Source organism: Suricata suricatta, chromosome 2, assembly GCF_006229205.1.
Source record: "Suricata suricatta isolate VVHF042 chromosome 2, meerkat_22Aug2017_6uvM2_HiC, whole genome shotgun sequence".
Lineage (NCBI taxonomy): Eukaryota > Metazoa > Chordata > Mammalia > Carnivora > Herpestidae > Suricata > Suricata suricatta.
The window spans coordinates 144,399,946-144,417,475 of NC_043701.1; the positions used below are offsets into that span (position 1 = coordinate 144,399,946).

Here is a 17,530-nt window from a genome sequence, read left to right on the forward strand (position 1 = left end):
ATGTTACAGTTTGTCAATTATGTATTCTGTCTTGGACCACAGGGCGAAGTCAGGGTAGATAACACTGAGACAGTGAGAATGACTCAGGCACTACAAAATAGCTCTGTTCACAGAGAGTCAAGGAAGAAGAAACAGTCTCCTATCACACACATAGGAAGCCCTATCCTCTGCAAAAGAGAGAAACTCTGCATGTCTGATGTAAAGGCAAGTGTGTCGAAGCTTTGATGGAGGTCAAACACAGATGGCTTCCAACTGATCCTTGTGTTCCTCTGTTCTGTGTCCAGATCTTCCAGATGCTGGCTCTGTGAGCCAGTAGTGTCCCAGTGGTCCCATCGGATACTTGTCTATAGTTCCTCAAAGGCAGCAGTCACACAAAAGTGATAGCTTCCCATGGAGGTTCCTCCCCGCCTCCTGAGATCCTTTTCACAGTTGATTTTGGTAGACTTTCTCAGCAAGCTTCAACCTGTCCACCTTACCTATTTGTCCAGGGGACTCAGTCTGTGGCTTTCCTGTTTATCCACCTTTCTTGTTTAGACCTTCACTGACCCAGTTCCTCCCAAAACTGTGGAAGTTAATTACTATAGTAAATCCCATATTCCACAGTACTTGTACTGGATCTCTTTCATGATCAAACCCTGACTAACAAGAAATGAGGAGACCTCTAGAAACCCAATCAGTTTTGGAGAGGAAGGAGCCTGAGAAAGCTATTTCTTTGTAAACATGGACCATTTTGTAGGTGAATGGAGATGTATTCATATGTACCCATTTAATCATAAATGGTAAGACAGCAGACATGGAAATGACCGTCGTAAAGGATAAACTTTATATTCACAGAATCCTAAAGGCAGGAGGCATGCCACACCATGCAGGGCCATATAAAGGAAGGACCAGAGAGGATCAGGAGGCTGAGAGAAGCAAGAAGGGAAAGAATGATCCAGAGCCTTTATTGGGAGTTTTGGAGGAAGGAATGGATGAGGCTGGGTATAGATATTAAGTCAGCCTTGGATTAGGTAGTTTGAATAATCTTAGGTGGGCTCTGGGCTATAGGGGTGGCCCCCAGTTGTCTAATACATGGTCTTGGGATGGTTTAGGGAAGAAGGAATACTGGTGTGTGAGTTTGGTGAAGGAGATGGTTGGGGGTCTTGGCTCTGGATTGGTTGATGTCAAAGGTGTACTAGAGGTGCAGGAAGTTTATTATACCTAGAAGTTAGCTCTCCCTGGGAGGGGCAATCTCTCCAGCATAAAGGCTCCAAATTCCAAAGCACTGAGAATACAGAAAATAAGTTAATACGGGAGAAGTAACTCAGAGGGTGGAACCAACAGCCTAAGCAACAAAGGTAAGATCTGGGGAGAAACAGATCTAATACAACTAAGATCTAAGGGAGCAAAACCGGGTCCTGATCAATATAAATCCTATACTCACAGAGCGGGGGAGTCGTGACCCATTCCCACCAAGAATTCAGAATTGCTATGGAACAGTGACGTTTATATGACTTGTATTTCCTCCCTCTGTGAACATGAGCTTCTATAGCCGTTGTCTTATGTCTGTCATCATTGCGTGTTGGGCTGTGTCTCACTAGCTCACAGGCGATCCAATCAAGAAGAGCCACACTAAAGACCTACCCCCAAGAAATGGCACATCTGGGTAAATTTCTCATATATTCTTGGACACAATTAAATGGCAAGATCCTGGTCTTCAAGCCAAACTCTGAAGCCATAATTGAATAAGACTTTTATGGTCACTTGGATGTGAGAGAAATATAAATAAACTGCATCCACAGGAAGAACTCTGGATAATTAAAGATGGTGGTGATTTTTTTCTTTTCTTTCTTTCATTCCTTCTTTCTTTCTTTCTTTCTTTCTTTCTTTCTTTCTTTCTTTCTTTCTTTCTTTCTTTCTTCTTTTATTTTGCCACCCCCAGCATGTAGAGGTGAGAAAGAATCCTCTTGCCTTGAACATGGCCCAGCTTCTGGACCTGCTTTGACTATTACAATGTGGTGGAAGTGACACTGTAACTTGCAAGTCTAGACCTAAAGAGATGTGCAGCTTTTGTGTACCAGGAACCCAGTTGCTGCACTGTGAGAGGCTCAAGTGGTGAAGAGAGGCTGGGTAGAGGACCAGCCAGCTGACATACCCAACTGAATTCCCAGCCAACAGTGCTCCCAAATACCAGCCATTTCAGTAAGTCATCTTGGTTATTCCAGCCCAGCCAATCAAATGAGTAACAAAAGCAACCCAGCTAAGCCCAGGTGAGCTCTACAATTTCAAGAGGTAATAAATGGTGGTTATTGTTTTTAAGCCATGAGTCGGGGAGTCATTACCTCTCAACAGATTGACAAAATAGCAAGAGAACAGCAGACTTGGAAACACCTCAAAAATATCAATCTAATAGCAAGATTATAGAGTCTACCCCATGAGCTCAGATTTCCCCACTGCCCATACTTCTAAAAGTGTACTAGTCTCTACTCCTTTCTGAAGAACCATCTCTCTCTGAAGAAGGACGCCACAAATGCAGTATTTGCAAGGACACCTTGAATCTTCTATCTGGACAAATTTTCTCTGTCTTTTGGAAAGTTTTTTCTCTCCAACTTATTATGTTAACACAGACAAAGAAATGCTCTTAAAACAAAAAAAAATATTGAAATTTCCTTTGGAGATTGATGCCCCTGGATAGAGAAGTAACAAACATTCTGTGGGATCTAGGCACTCTGTTTTCATTTTGCTTTTATATCGCTACTGGCAAATCTACATATTATAAAAGTATATCTCTGCACTCTTATGACAAAAATTTTAAATTTCTTTTACAGATTGATGCCACTGAATGAAGAGGTAATGTGGTTTATCTGGTCCTAGAGGCTCTGTTTTCATTTTGCTATTGTATTGCTTTTGGCAAATCTACATATCATAAAAAGATATTTGTTTCTGTTTGCCTGAAGCTTGTTAATATCTTTCCAGAGTCGCCTAAAACACGATTAAGATTATACAGGACAGTCATCATGGCTCAGGATCCAAATTAAGGCCACTTAATTTGACTGCTGCTCTTGAGCTCTCTCACATTCAACCAGGTAGGGCAGTTCAGAGTGGTGAAATACACGCACAATTAGATTGCCAGGATTAGTGAAGAAAAATACAGGACATCCAATTAAACTTGAAGTTCAAATAAACAACAAATAATTTTTTAGTGCAAATATATCCTATGCAATGTTTGGACATAGTTAAAGTAAAGACATATTTAACTGGATGTTTACTTGGCTGTGCTATCCTACATCCCAGTAAGGTACAGGAAGCCAAGTATGTTAGTGATGATGCTGCATCCTTTTTAAAAAAATGTGTCTTTTTCTACTTTTGTGGGACCCACTATAATGTGTTTATGCTTTAACATGTGACATGGGGAAGGTCATTCAGACTTTCAGAAACCCAGAGCAGAAGGAAGAGCCCTCACATCTACTGAGCACTTAAAATACATCCAATATTTCACATATGTTATTTCATGTGATCCTCAAAACAATCCCAACAGATGTGAGTGTCACCACTATGACAGTCATACAAAGACTTTCCTGGGGTCACACAGATAGATTGAGGCTCGCTTTCTGAACAGAACTACCTGGTTCCTAAGCCTGTGTGTCCATAGCTCCACAACATGCTGATCTGTAGGGATCAGGATATGAGAGATTGGGGGTGTGAGGATGGGTAAAGTTCTTGTTATTTTTCTGTCATTCTATGTCTCCAGTGTGTTTCCTTGTTGTATGACATTTCAGAGGCCTGTTGATAACTATATACTTTATGGGGGACAAATGAAGGTAAGAGAGAAACAGGGAAGATGGGGGAAAGACATAAAATATGCCTCTATTTTAATCTCCACAGGAGGAATAAATCCTTACCAGTGACTCAAACAGTCCCCTAGCCACTTGCTCTTGTCAGATACAGATGGTAGCAGATTCCTCTTCCACAGAAAGGGAGCTTAGTGGAGGGATGGGGGATTGCTCTGCAGTAAACTGTGGTTAAGTGATCCCTCTCAGTCCCCCAAAGTCCCACTGGGACAGAGTCTATTCTTACCTTGAAGAGTCCTTGACATCAAGCAGAAATAGTAAGACTCCTCCTCTGAAGTTTTGAGCAGGTCTCTCTGTCCTGAAATATTGTAGGAGGTAATAAAGGGAGAAAAACATGAGGACACAGAGCGATGTCAAGTTATGGGTCCCTGAGCTATGTAGTTCTGACTGTTCTGCTTTATAAGGAAAAGGAATCTTAGCAGGCAAAATTTAGGAATTCAATTATAAAAAGGTAGTGAAATATTATATCACCCCCATGTGGAGGCTTCCTTCCCCAAAAGCCAAAACTTAGATCCAAGATGCTAGCAGATTGATGGTTTGTTTGTTTGTTTGTTTGTTTGTTTTCATGAAAGACTGACATCTCTTAGCCAGGTTAAGTAACCTCAATCCTGGCTTCTATTTTCCATCACTGCTTTTCTTATACTTGAGAGCTTGGAATAAACCAGTCAGCATTTATCCTTGAGTTTGACCTAAATCATTTTTCTGGGAGGACGCTGACATGAAGAGAAACCAATGGCCCAAAGCCGAACTGAGCAAATGAGTCACAAAATGCTTTTGTCCCTGCTGAAGCATGTGGTCCTGATGTTACTGGGAACTTGGATGAATAATAAGGGTCCAGTCTGGCCCTCAGCCACTCATGGACACCATTCAGGATGCTTTTCTTCCAAGAGTCCCCAGGCAGCAGGTTTACATCAAGACTAGGATTAGAACTTGGGAATATTCACAGCAGGCAAAAACACAGCAAATTCACTAAATATACTTGAGCTCACATATTGATTCCCCCAGACACTTGTGAAAGTGTCTCTTCTTTCTAGAAGATGTCTTTTTGTATCTTCTGTGTGTATTTCTGGGATGGGAGGTAGGAGATTTCAGTAGATTGTCAAAGAAATCTGTTTCCCTGGATAGATAAGTTACGAATTACACTTTCATACTTAGCATTCTGGCTAGACCAGAAACCGCCTCTTATTATTTGGTTTTAAGGCAGTTTTCAAGGTGCAGGTGAATTAATATCTTGAACTGGATGCTAAGTAAGTGCAGAGTCAAGATCTGACAAGTTTTACCCTTTGGAATATCCCTTGTGATGTAGGCATAAGTCCCCTGACTCACATGTGAGTTGACGTGAATTGAATGAAACACATTAGCTTAAATCAAGCACTGGCCAGGGCACGATATAGCAAGCCTACCTAGCCAGGTCTATTTGGTTCCAAAGCTATTCTTTCTCTTGCCTCTCCATTGCTTCTTGGTTCATTGAAGACCAGTTTGTTCCTTTGCTATTGGATGGGTGCTCTGCTCCTTTCCTTACCACCTGTAAGTGCCTGAATTGTTCTGTTGAGAGTCTTATTTCTCTGGAACCCATTTGTCTAGCTTTGCTGTTATTTGGAAGCACGGAAGAATTATCTCTCCCGCCTCAGGATCCCCCAACCATGACTGATGACGATGGTAGATGAACACCCACTCTGTTGCTCCTCAGTTAAGATATCACTGGTGTGTGCAGTCTACACTGTTTTCTAGTTTCCCAAGGCCAAGCCCCAGGTTCTGACATTAGTAGCTACTTCGCTAACTTATCCTTTTATGGGTGTCTTCCTCTTCTTGTGCCATTTCTGTATCCTCATAGTAGTGTTTCATAGGTTATCTATTGTATCATCTCATGGACTGCTTTTGAGGAACCCCAGAAATGTGGCTTCAGCTACTGGAAAATAGAGAAAAGAAGAAATATGGTGTGTGTGTGTGTGTGTGTGTGTATGTGTGTGTGTGTGTGTGAGATGAGAAGGGTTGGAGAGGGTGATAGTCCAAGATGAAAATTACCACTCCTATCAAATACCTACTTTTTCACTTGTAAATGTGATTCAAAAAAACCCTACCTCACACAGCTGTTGAAAGTATTAAATCACATGATTTATAAAAAGTGCTGCCCATAATAAGTGCTCAATAAATGTTGAGCAGCTGTAGAATTCAAAGGCCATGAATGTTAAGCTTGATGTAAGTTAAACACCTGGATTTAAGTTCTGGATCTGTCACTTACTAGCCATATGAGTTGACATTACTCTGAGTCTCATTGCCTTTATCTGTGCAATGGACATAAAGATATTCCATGCTGAGGATTGAAATAAGTGATGTGTGCAAAGCAGCTGCAGACAGGATATCATAAGTTTCCAGAACATGGGAGCACCTTGCTTCTGCTTCTCCCACTTCTTCAAGGACACAGACAGAGCCTTCCGGGCAGAGAGGTTTTCCAGCCTTCTTAGTCTTATACTAGCAGGAACTAACACCACACTTGCAATTTTTCTGAGTGATTGATAGGTGTTTCAGGATGATTTTATCACTTGGTAGAGGGTGAAAGTCACTCAATGATCACCCGGGTTCCTCCATTAAAACCCACCGCCCAAGACGTACTCTAATTACCCACACATTCCTGTTAGGCTTTATAGTGTAATTGCTATTCATGGTCCAATTAAGGGGCAATTGCAAGCCAAGAAAAAATGTGCTTTATTGCTTCAATTTTGAAATCCATGTATCTTGGAGCTTTAATCTACTCCCGGTCTATAGGGCTCTACATAGAGCAATGCCCACACCGCTGCAATGGGGCTTGTGGGACTGCCTCCCCCTCACAGACTCCTGCAGAAGAGCTCTCTGGCTGACAGCAGAGCCTCCACAGGCTCTAATGTTTTGCATTCTAGAAGGCAGAGGGACAGATGGACAAGCGTACCTGCCTTTTCTAGTGTGCTTAAACCCTTGAAAGAAAATCATCAAGTCCTTTGAGTTAGCTCAAACTACTAGGGTGGCTGAGAATTCAAGTAGGTCTGGGTTCAAATCCTTGTTCTACCATTTCCTGGTGGTGTGACCTTGGGCAAGATAGCTCTTGATGTTCCAGTGCCCCCATCCACTGAATTGGACAATGACAGTACTCCCTCTTTAGCGTAATTGGAAGGATTAGATAAGATAAAGCATGGAAAGTGCCTACCACACACTAGTCTCTGTAAATTCTACTAGCATCATTAACACCACCACCACCACCACCAAAAGCAATAGCACTATTTGAACTTCTACACAATTGTCCTGTTCTGACCACATAGGTCAGGAAGGGATGTATCTGCTGACTGTGGCCTGATGGTCAAATATCCCCCAGTCAACCAGGGACTATCCTTTTATCAGGGAGGACTGGGACTTGCTCTAAGAAACATCGTGTTGGATACCATGTCCAACTTCCTGAGGTGGCCTTATCTCCTAATTCCATCCTCAGAAAGAACCTGAAGGGTGTGGAATAAACCCTGATCTCCAAACGCTGCCAGGTTTGTGGGGGCATGGCCAAAGGGCTTTCACTCACTTGCAGAAGAGTCTACCATGCACCTGCCCATATTCCCAGAAGCATATGCTTAAGCATTCTTTCATCTTCCAGAAGTCAAAACCCAGATGTATAGATCTTATGGCCAAGGAGCAGGTGGTTAAACTGCCTTTCCTCTATTTCACCAGAGAAATCATTTCATGCTGAACCGAATGGATCATTCTGCTGTGAGCTTGGCTCCATGGTTCCTAGGTTTCCATTGGTGGAGCATTACCCATTCATACTCTGGCCCATTTGTTTCCACTGCAAATTTCCCAGAGACTTATGGATATGATGTTCATAGATTTTTCCATTTATGTTGTTTCCTCTTGCATAACAATGATCTGCCGGCTTTCATTTCCTTTAACGATCTTCTGAATGAGGAAAATGTTCCCTTGTCATGTCACATGTCTAATGCTGGACTGATTTCAGAAGTTGAAAGTCTTTCACGATGACAACCTGGAAAGGGTCACTCTCCAACAGTCACCAGGCTCAGGCTCGTGGCAAGTCTCCATCTGAGAAGGATAGTGCCAGAGGGAGGCAGGTTAGGGCCGGGTCAAGAGTAAGACTTATATGATGTATTTATTGCTCTGCCACTTTCTCAAAGTCTGTCCTTGGGCAGGTCGTTTAACTGCTCTGTGTCTCAGTTTCCTCAGCTGTATAATGGAGCTGGTGCCATGGACATGGTGGGATGGTGGTAAGGCTTGTGATACTACTGCCACTCTCAGTCATAACAGGAAATCCCCAGGAATTATGAATTAGATGCTTTATTTCATTTTGACTTCTTCAGAGATTAACAAATATCAGTAAATGCAAACATCTCTAAATAATAAAGGACACTGAAAATAATCTACCGTACTTGTTTACATCTCTCTCTCTCTCTCTCTCTCTCTCTCTCTCTCTCTCTCTCTCTCTCTCTCTCTCTCTCCTCTAGATCATGGGTTTCTTACAGGCAGGAGCTATGTCTTATTTTCATTTGTATCCCCAGTAATTGCTAAGAAGTACATATTTATTGAAGTAATGCAAATGTCAGCTGAGTGCAGAGGCTCACATAAAGACAGAGGTTCCCTATTGCAGGAAACAGGTCAGCTTTAGAGGGACAGTGGCTTAGCCTAGAAAGGGGATGAGCTCTGGGGGAACAGACAATAGTCCATTCCAACCAAGACCCAGGGAGAATGCTAAGCAGCCCTCCAAAGCAGGGAGCCGGGCCAGAAACTGTTTGCACAGATTCAGGACTTCCTCTATGGTTCACGTTTTCAATTCCAGAGACGGTGGGAGCAGAGCTCTGAGGAGCTGGGTGCGCCAAGGCACGACCGCTCAGCAGTAGCGCCAGGGAAGGAGAGAGAGAGCACGGGGCAGACCCACCGCTACTTCTGCACTGTGGGATTGAGCTATTTTGCTGTGGCCCTTGGAGGAGTCTTGATATAAAATCCTTCACAGCAAATGAGTTTGCCAATGTTTGCAGATTCCTTTGGAACCTCGGGGGACTCACAATGCAAGCATTGCTGCGCTCTGAACAAGTCCTCGGAACGCTGGGCTGGGGCGAAAGAACAGGAGGCCGTGCTGAGCCAGTGCGCGCACACACACACACGGACAGGAGGAGCCACATGTCCATCTGTGCGATCACGTTCCATGGGACAGAAGCAAGTGCGAGTGTGAACACAGGCTTCCCACGCTTCGCACCCGCAGCACCTACTCCTTGAACCCCCGCAGAGTGGCGCTCCGAAGCTCCAAGTCGCTAAACCGCTGGGCTCAGGGTTCCTGCCTCAGGGATTACTTTGCGATGTCACAGTAGAAGATAGACAAACCTTCTATCTATCTGAGGAGAGTAGCAGAAAAAGAAGTCGAAGTAGGGGGAGAGGAAAGAAAGGAAAGGAGGGAAGGCGGAGCTGCGCTACAAGCGAAATGACTTCCAGAGCGCAGCATGCCCAGCCTAGCCCGAAATAGGTTTCCATTTCCAAAGACCAAGGAAGAGAAATTCATCTTAAGTTCTTGTTAATGTTTTGCGCTCTCCCTGCTGAGAGTGCCTGTATGCATTAGGCGCCAGCTGCCCTGCGCAGCCTCATAACGAGAGGATGCATGGTAATCATGCCATTGCCTTCTTAGCGCCCATTAGAGATGATGGGGATTATTTCCTTGCAGCTACTGAATCATCCGAGGCTGCCACCTTTCTCTGATGATGTACACAGCTTTGCAAATCATTGTAAACGGGAGACAGACGAAGAGCGGTGGGGGAAAGGGTGGGTCTCTGGCGGGACAGCTCAGGCCTTATCCAGAGGCCCCAGCAGGCGTAGCCGGGGGCCTGCCATCTCCTCCTTTGTCGCTCCCTCCAGAGCAGCCAGACGCCATCATCCAGTTATTGGGTCACATTCTATACAGGGAAACCAAGGGTAATAAAAATAGCACCTTACATTTGAAAAGTGTTTTACAATTGCCAAAGTGCTTTTCATACCTGTCATCTGACTCAGTCCTCACAATACCCTTCTCCGGTAAGCTGGAGAATATCTTATTTGACAGAAAGAAGCACTGCACAGCGAAGTCACCTGCCAGACATCCCGCAGCAGGTTCCCCTAAGTCCTGCCTCCCTGATCTGCCTTCCTCCGGTTGAGGTTGGAGGCGGGTTGGTCGGGGAGAAGGGGGGCCTGTCCGCCAGGTGGGCTTACTCCATTGGCCAGGTCCCCTCACCCTCCAATCCAATGGACAGCTGCACTCTGCTCAAGGCTCCTCCTAAATACCTCTGTTACAATCTGCCCCATCTGGGTATCCTAGTGCAGCCTGTTGGCCTCTCCCCTTAGCCCACAGTCCTGTTCATCTCCCCCTACTCCCCAGCTGCTGACAGAACACAGAGAACTGACGGGAAGCTTTTCCTAAAACACAGATGTGAACATGTCACCTTGCTACCTAGATTTCTTCAATAGCTTCTGAAGACAGTGTCTAGGGTCTGGTCTGGTCCACAAAACTGTTAGTGAGCTCTCAAGTGTTGCCATTTACCGCCCCCCCCACCCCCACCTATGAATGCTCTGTGCGTGAGTGCTATTGAACTTTGACCTTTCCAAATGTACCTGCGAGTCTGTGTGCCCCTGGGCCTTGCTTGTGTATTTGCCTTCCATTGCCTTACAGTAACTGTGATGATTGTGATGATGACAATAGCAACTTATGCCAATGAGAACGACGGTGAGGATGATAAGCACATTTTATTGATAGTTAACCATTAGGGTTCTTTAACCCACATATGTACTCTAATGTCCACCCCATAAGCTGATGTTCACCCCATAGCACAACTTACACAGCAAATACAACCTTATTTTCATCATCGGGGTCTCAGTTCAAGGGTTCCCTCCTCCAGAAGACCTTCCATGACAATCTCTTGTAAAATCATCTACCTACTTTCTTCTCACACTGTCTGTGCCATCCTGCCTGCATTTTGTCACAGCTTATTTATTCATCTGCAGGCAATGCCCTGTCTCCAGTCCTGCTGCCACTAGCAAAGTGTGAGCTCCTTAGGAACAGGGACAGGACGTCAGGCTTGTTCACTCTGTGGCCTCGTGCTTAGAACATGCACATGGTCATGGTGTTGAATGACTCAGGACCATTCAGCCGATGAGGAGTCTGAGGCTCAAAGAAAATTAACTCACCTAAGGTGAACCAGCTACCAAGGGGCAGAGCCAGAAGTTGATGCAAGGCTTTCTGACCCTAAAAACAGCCTCAGGTTCAAGGTCATGTGTTCTAGAAATTTTCCCTAGCATCCCCAAGACTGTGTGTTTCAGTACACATGTGCACAAATACTCACATGTTTACTGACCCCAGTAATTACCCATCATGGCACTTACCCTGCTTTGTAACTGCTCATTCATGTATCAGTAGACTCTAAGCCATTTGGCATCAGGGAGCCTGTATCATCTCCTGGAATATATCAAGGTCTTGGCATGGTAACTGAAATCCAGAAGGTGCGATAGTTTTTGAATAAGGTTTGGAGGAAAGCAAGCATCACTTTCTTGGGTACTTTTTGGCTTAGCATTACTTTAGACCAGAGCTACTCGAAGGGTGCAGTCTGGACCAGCACCATCAGCATCCCTGAGAACTTGCTAGGAATGTAGATTCTCAAGCCTCTTCCAGACCCACAAAGTCGGAAATGCTGGGGGTGAGGCCAGCCATCTTGGATTAAAAAGCCATCCAGGTGATCCCAACACATGCTAAACTTTGAGAATGACTGCATTAGACCCAGGACTGACACCCCTGAGCAAATCTAGCACAAATCAGGCTGAATCTCAATTCCCTGAGGCCATGGGATGCTGTGGTATCCGGGCTGAAGGTGGGAAGGATGCAATCATCCAGTGCCACTGGCAGTTAGCTCCCACTTTCCTGCCTCACTTGGCTCAGACACAGAGGCTCTCCCCTGTGCAGCGTCATGCTGGCCTCCTTCTGTAAGAACCTCATGCCCTCTGGCAAGGGGCACTGAGCAAAGGAGACCTCCCTGACCCTAGCACTCCCTCCCGTCCTCTTCCACCCTCCTCCATGCTGCTTATGTCTAGGGCACATCATTCTGGTTTCCCTTGGCTGGGTCTATGACTTGACCTAATACTCTGCTCAGAATGAGAAGCCAGCCCTACTCCTTCAGAATCTGGCAAATGTCCTGCTTTGTTTCATTCATTCTGCTGTTCCCTACTGAAGTGGATTAATATCACCCTCCAGATCCCTGTTCTGGGAACTACTGCTCATTCCCTATAGCAGTCCAGATTGGAAAGGCCCCCTAGAGATGCCAAGGTTGGGCTAATAACTAGCCCTGTCTGCATTGTGCCTGGCTACTTGAGTCCCTGCCCCAAGCCTGGCATGGAAACCTTAGCCTGCCTGTGGGCCATGTGTGCACAGGGTGAGCCCTTCCTCAACAAACTCCAGCCCCACTGCCAGCCACAAGATACTACCTTCCAAAGCGCTCCATTTCATGTTCAAACAGCCCCGGCTATTCAAATGTCCTCATATGACTGCCATTTACTTCTCTGTAACATCTGCCCACAGTTCCTGTCACTGCAGACCCATTTGACTTAGGGAAGTAACCCTACAACCTCCCTTCCCAAAGTTATTCACTGGTGGCTTCCAAGTTACCACCATGGCTCTAGAGATGCTTAGAGCATTATCTGCTTTGAGTCTCACAAAATCTGTATTTTATTTTTCATAACATGAAGAGAGAAACCGCACCACTCACACAGTGCCATGGAGCCGGGCCGCAGTGTTTCTAGGTTAGGGGAGTAGATGCAGCGCTGATAAGAGATGGGGAAGGTTCTTCAAATATGTTGGTGACTGCCTGGAGCTTCCCAGAAGCTTAGCTCTGAGCAAATGAATGTTCCTACTTCAGAATAGATTTATTTTATTTTTAGAACATGCCCTGTGGAATTACAAGCTTGGAGGGACACGGGAAAGCACATGAACCTTCTTAAATCACTGCAGGCATGTTGTGGGGGGATGAGAGAGAGAGAGCCATAAGGGGAGTGAAATGTCAAAGAGTAAGGGAATAAGGAGAGCAGAGCTATTTGCTTGGTTCCAGGGCCCTTAAGTAGACGGTCTTTGCCCAGATCAAGACCTCTACTGCTACCCCTTTTTCCATATGTGTGTGAGCTCCTGCAGGCTCCAGGCCTGTCTTCTCTGGTCATACAGGATCTTAGTCACCTTAGTAGCACTGTGGCACATCCAACGAGGCAATATATCAATAAACTCCTGCCCCATCAGTTCATTAGGTTTGGAGCCCATCTTGGCTTCCAGGGGGCTGAAGTGCAGTCCTCTGAATATCTCTGTAATATCAACATGAGTTCAGTATTAGGACAAATCTACACCATTATTTAAGTTTATTTGTTTTGAGAGAGAGTAATTGGGGTAGGAGCATAGAGAGTGGAGAGAGAGAGAATCCCAAGCAGGCTCCGCACTGTCAGAGCAGAGCCCGATGCGGAGCAGAAACTCACACACTGCGAGATCAAGACCTTAGCTGAAATCAAGAGTCAAACATTCAACCAACTGAGCCACCCACGTGCCCCTACACTATAATTTTGTCGACTCATTTCTCTAAGACAAATTGGACAAATTACCTAACCTCTTTGAATCTCAAATTTTTCACCAGAATGTATATTGAAGACTTGTTTGGAAGATGAAAGAAGCAATATTTGTAAGATGATAGCAAATATTGTCATTAATACTACATGGCAGACTGGATCTTTTTTGGTTTAACCACTCTTGCCTACATCTACAGGGTTTCTCCTTCACTGCCTCCCGGAGTCATGATGCTTACCTGAATCTCCATGATGCTTACCTGAATCTTTCAGCATCCTGCTTCATTTTCTCCCATACCCACATCCTGGTAGGTCATTTCCCTGCTTCCTATTCAATCCAGATTAAGGCATCAAATGCCTGAGAGTACATGTAGAATTTAGGGGTCTACTCTTGCTTTGCAACCCTAGATTGTACTCTACTCACCTGCAAAAGGGCTGGGCTCACAATGACCCAATGTGATATTGAGAAGACAAAGCTTGAAGGTTTAAAGTAGAAAAAAGCCAGTGGAAAGGGAGTTAAAATGTTTTCCTGCTGTTAGAAATATGCATGCTGTTAAATTTTAGGTCTCAGGAATGAAGTGTGATGCTATTTTACAGAAAAAAAAAAGGTAGGAAAAAATGGGTTCTGAAAACAATTTAGAGTGTGACTAGACCTCTAGGGAAGTCAGAAACTGGAAAAAAGCTGAGACATCAGAGTATAGCAGGAAAGCAAGGGTGGGTGTCCTTGTAGAACACAGACCTGAGACTCCACACAAAATATCCATGGAGAATCCAGGCTAGAGCCAGGGCTGTAATATGGAAAGTATCCTTGGAGAAGGGAACAGAGCAGAGAATGGGCACTGTGCCTGAATTTTGGGACAAGAGGTTATTTGTAAATAATTGATTGTGCCCCAGGGCTGGAGAGGAATTCTTATAGCCTGGATTTCTCCCCAGACTGCCTTTATGAGTACTCATATCTCCTTTCTAACACTGTTATACACGTGTACCATGGAGTATGGGTCTTGATGTTTCCTCATGACTTAGGCTGATCTTTTCATCCTGCCAAGACTGCACCAGGCTGAGATGTCAATATCCTGGCCACTGGCCTGCCTGGAAGGTGGGAGATGTGTAGCAGTCCACTTGGGTCAGAGGGGCTGCGTGTCCAGAATGACCACACCTGAGGTGAAGTCCCCACCACACATCTGCTGAATGACTTTGCAGCAAGTTCTTAGCATCCACAACCTCACTTTCCTCATTTGTAAAATGAGAAAAGAACCATACCTGTGTTCGCAACATTAGATTAAATGAGAAAATAAAATAGACATCACATAACACAGTCTCACAAATAGGAGGATTATTAGATGCCTGTTTCATCTGAATAGGAGTTTAGGAATAGGAGCATCAAAACTCTCCCATTTTATATAGCTATGAATCATTTGTTTTTTTAATGTTTTTTAATAGTTTATTGTCAAATTGGTTTCCATATAACACCCAGTGCTTCTCCCCACAAGTGCTATGAATCATTTGTAAGGGCCCCTCTCATGAAAAGACATGGTGCTCAGCTCCATGGGCAATAAAAAGAAACAAAGCATGATTCACAAGCTCTAGAGATTTGTGAATGAGCAGGAGAGACAAGAAAACTAATAGTCAGACATGAAGTAACATGAGATCTGTAGAAAGAAATCTGAAAATGCTTTGCCATTGGAGGAGGACAGGGGACTCCATGTGCTGAGTGGCTACTCTGCCCCAGGCACTAGGCTAGAAGCTTGCAAGCCTTATTTCATGGACAACTACGCTGTGGGGTAGGTCCATTACAGTCCCCATTAATAGCTGCAAGAACTCAAGGCTCAGAAGAACCAACTGACTTTCCAAGAAACCCCAAATAGCAGATGATGAGAGGGATTTTGCATTGTCTTCTCTTAAGTTCTACCCTTTCTGGAAAACCTCATTGGCTCTCAGGAGAGAGAAGAACTGTGCAATTACCTTTCCTTTGGATAGTAGGGAAACTATAAGCAATTCTGCAGAAGAGGGGCGGGAATCATGGGCACATATCTCCTAAAATTATAGCTGTGAGATCAGGAGTACAGCTTCTCTCCTCACTGCTGAGTGTGCATAACATGGGGGCATTCTGGTGAAGGCGCCTCATGTAGGATCTCTGATGGTCCAAGAGGGAAGCCTCCAGTGATGATTAACTAGCTGGAAATTAGCCCAGCACAGCTTCATGCGTAAACAGGCCACGGATCTTTCCCAAATGGTGGCCTCAGAAAGCAGATCACAGATAAAAATAAAAATATTTTTAAAAAATTTAAAAAAATAAAAGAAATAACTTGCCTGGAAAATATGATGAAGGCAGCCTTGTGGAAGGAGGTAACATCTACATAGCAGCTAAGTGCATTATGTTTGGTGCACATTGATTGGACTCCAAACAAGAGAATATTGAAACAGATCACAACAGACCTAGAGGGAGAAGGGCATTACACAGAGCACTTGGTCTTGGTGCAATGAAGATATAATCCTGGAGCTGCCAGGGGACACTATACCAAAAGAGCTGGCATGAAATGGAAGGCTATGCAGAGAAAAGCAGAGCGTAGAAAGGATGAAGGGATAGGAGGCTAGGTCCTGAAGAATCTCTGCGTGCCTCAATCCAAGTGCACCTGAAGTCAGGTCATCCCTGGGTTTCATGGTTGTGCAAGCCATTGGATCTTCTCTTTGGTTTAGCTTACTTTGAGTTTGAATTATTTTTATTTGCAACCAAAAGATTCCTGCCTAATATGGAAATGAAGTCATGATGAATGAGGACAATGCAGGGCATATAGTAGATACTCAAAGATATTATTGGAATGGGTGAATAATAGACTTGATCCTCCTGAGTAATTACAAGCAATGACTCAGAGACACGATGGTCATATGGACAGAAATAGAAGTAAAACTCTCATCTCTTGGGTTCTAGTTCCGGGCACCTTCCATTACTTTTCATAGACGTTCACTAACTTGAGAAAAACCTTATGCCTCTTGTACATATGGACGGATGCTTCTTCTTCTTCTTCTTTTTTTTTAATCTTTCTATGCTTCATGATTTAGAAAATCCTACATCAATACTTTGTCATCATAAAAGTTTCACACTTTCTCCTGGACTCCTATTTGATTCTCAGTTGCAGTTTGATTTGTACCCTAATAGACCTTCTTCCATGCATTTATGTAAGGCTAATTAAGTATCAAGTTGATAATCATCTTTGAATTAAAAATAACATTTTAATTTGCTTCCAAATAACATGAGGAGTCATGAGAAGAGATGGTTGGTGGGGTTCAGATAAAACAGAATGGGCCATGTTGATAACAGTTGAAACAGAATGGTGGGTCACTCTGTTCTCTACGGTGCATATGTTCGAAAGATACAAAACATGGAAAAATGAAAAACAATATTATGATAAAATGAGTAATGTGTACACTATAAATAATTGAATAAGGAACAATATAATGAGAAAATATCAGCATTGTATTCCTGCTACCCTGAGTTTACCACAGTTAAGGGTATATCTGGTGTGTCCTTCCAAACCTTTGTGCATGCCTAAACACACACACACACACACACACACACACACACAGTTATTGTTTTGTCTTTTATTTAACCACTTTTTAAGTACACATTAAAAACTTATCTGGGATTTTTCTGTTATTGTTACTGCATTTAGGTTATTATTTGGGAGGAGCAAACTTTACTTCTCCGTGTAATTGTGCCAATATTTAATATTCTTTGTTTCAATAATGCCCATTCTATATTCAAATTTCTCTAACCATACTTAATAATTCAGTATTTGTCTGTGAGCATCCAATAGAGGACCAGGTATTGTATCCAGTTTTATGCCCTTTAAAACTCATGGGGAACAAGCCTAGCTTTATTGAGACATAATTTACACAGGATATAATCACCTATTTAGAATGTACAATTCAGTGTGTTGTAGTATATTCTTAGGATTGTGCCGCCATTGTCATCTAATTTTAGAATATTTCATCACTTCCCAAATTAGCAGTCACATCCAATTCCCCACCTGGCCCTCCCCAGCCCTAAGCCGTTCTCTGTCTCTATCTCTCCGCTTGTTCTGACATTTCAAAAAATGAAACTATACAATACGTGGCTTTTG

At 43.8% G+C, this 17,530-nt stretch overlaps 1 long non-coding RNA gene across 1 annotated transcript in view; it reads right to left on the reverse strand.

Annotated features, from left to right (window-relative positions):
* Window positions 1-7,689: 7,689 nt before the first annotated feature.
* The window catches only part of LOC115272774, an 83,415-nt gene continuing 73,574 nt past the window's right edge, over window positions 7,690-17,530 (reverse strand). Inside the window, exons 5-7 of the long non-coding RNA XR_003900453.1 lie at window positions 13,036-13,157; window positions 11,202-11,304; window positions 7,690-7,886 (exon numbers count right to left, since the gene is read on the reverse strand). This is a non-coding gene — a long non-coding RNA (uncharacterized LOC115272774). The remainder of the gene's footprint in view (window positions 7,887-11,201; window positions 11,305-13,035; window positions 13,158-17,530) is intronic.